This window comes from Arachis ipaensis, chromosome B01 (genome assembly GCF_000816755.2).
Source record: "Arachis ipaensis cultivar K30076 chromosome B01, Araip1.1, whole genome shotgun sequence".
NCBI classification, from domain to species: Eukaryota; Viridiplantae; Streptophyta; class Magnoliopsida; order Fabales; family Fabaceae; genus Arachis; species Arachis ipaensis.
In genome coordinates, this window is record NC_029785.2 from 50,604,987 (window position 1) to 50,607,026 (window position 2,040).

A 2,040-nucleotide genomic window follows, 5' to 3' on the forward strand; every position below is an offset into this window, starting at 1 on the left:
CCAGCTTCACCAGCTTCAAGAAACTCTGAGTAAGAGATGTCTTAGTAAAGGTTGTTTGGGATTGAACCGGAGATGAGGAACATGCGTGGGAGCTCGAATTAGAGATGAGGAAGGACTAACCGCATTTATTCGTAAGCAAGGGAACAAAATTCACTTCGGAAGTATGCTTCTAATGCAACTCACATCTTGAAAACTTGAATCAGTTTAATTGACAGAAGATTTGACGTTTCAAGTGATTCCGGTCAAGATTGATAATACCAGCTTCAAGAAACTCTGAGTAAGAGATGTCTTAGTAAAGGTTGTTTGGGATTGAACCGGAGATGAGGAACATGCGTGGGAGCTCGAATTAGAGATGAGGAAGGACTAACCGCATTTATTCGTAAGCAACTGAATTTTGGGAACAAAATTCTTAATTAGGTGGTTAGGATGTAAACCTTGAAAAATTAATAAATAAGTAGCCAATAAATTAGTTATTATTCAAAGAAATTACAAAATTAAATTTATAGTTTAGGGAAGTAGAAATATTAAAAATACAAATTTTGACACTAATTTTAAAAGTTTTGGCCCAAAATTAGGCCAACGGGCCAAACTGATTGAACTGGACCCATATTGGGCCCAAAACCCAACCCATTTAAGCCAAACTCCGCCTCCTTTTCCCTCCATTTCTGATTTCACATTGATGAAGAAGGGAGAACTTAGAACCCTAACTTCCATCTCACTTCCAATTTCAATTTCACATAACTTTTAATCTGGAGTTATGATTGACGAGTCATTTATTGCCATGCATTTGTCTCAGAGTCCTCTTTAATTCTATTAAAAAAAATGGTAAAAACTTTGTAATTTGCTCCTAGTTTCTTTCCCCTTTTTGGATTCGTGTTTTAGTATGAGTTTTGAGTGATTTTGATGATTTTGGTGGTTTAGGTACAATCTAACATTGGATAATTGTTGGATTTTACCCCAATCATCAATGGATAAGGTAAGAAAACTCTAAACCCTTGTGGTTTTTCCAATTTTGTGTGCCCTAGTATTAATTTGAGTGAATTATATGAACTAGCTTAAGTTTATGTTGAATTGGAGTTGAATTGGCAAATTGGAGCTCTTGGGACAAAGCTTTGGTAGCTGGAATTTTGCTTGAGTTAATTTGAAATCTTGGAAGCTTGTATTGTTGTGTTTTGAGCTTAGGTAGGAATTGGTCAAGGAATGATTTTGGTTTCTCATAGTTAATGTATAATGTCATGTGAAAACTTAGGCTATTTGACCATAGAATAAGTTAAATTATATGAATGATTGAGGATTAGTGATTTTGTTGGAAATTGTTAAATGAATTGATTGGTTTGATAGATTATATGTGGTGTGTGTATATAGTGTGAAATGTTGATTAATGATATTGGATTCGGTGAGGTATCATGAAAGAAATTGTGGAATAGATTGAAGGAATTGTATGTTGATATATTGTAGCATGAATGGAGAGTGTAAGAAATATGGTTTGGATTTTTTTGGTGCTATTTTGGTTGTGGAACAAATGATTTTGTTTTGAGGTTTTGGAAAGAATGATGTTTTGAACTTTTTGGTAAAAACTGACTTTTTGACCAATTTTGGCGAGCTATAACTTGGCTTTCGAATCTTCTGAATTTTGTGAAACTTCTTTAGAATGAAAATTAGGTCCGTGAAGTTTATGACATTCAAAAAATGGACTAAAAATGATTTTTAAATAAAAAGTTATGCGTGATCGAAATTTAGTACAAAAATCTGATTTCTGAGACTTGGCAACTTTTTTAGGAAAAAGGGGTGCATGCATACGCGACATGCCACGCGACGTGAGGATTCCCTACTATTTTATGATCTTGCGTACGTGGGATGGACGTGCGTACGTGGACCGATCAAACTGGGAGTGTGCGTATGCCAACATGTATCACGCAACACAGACCCTGGCCTCTGCCCAAACGTCCCGCTTTTAAGGACATGGGACGCATACGCGAGAATGAAGAAATTCACCCTTCCGCGTATGCAGAACCCTGTTTTGGCTGAAAATAGTATTTT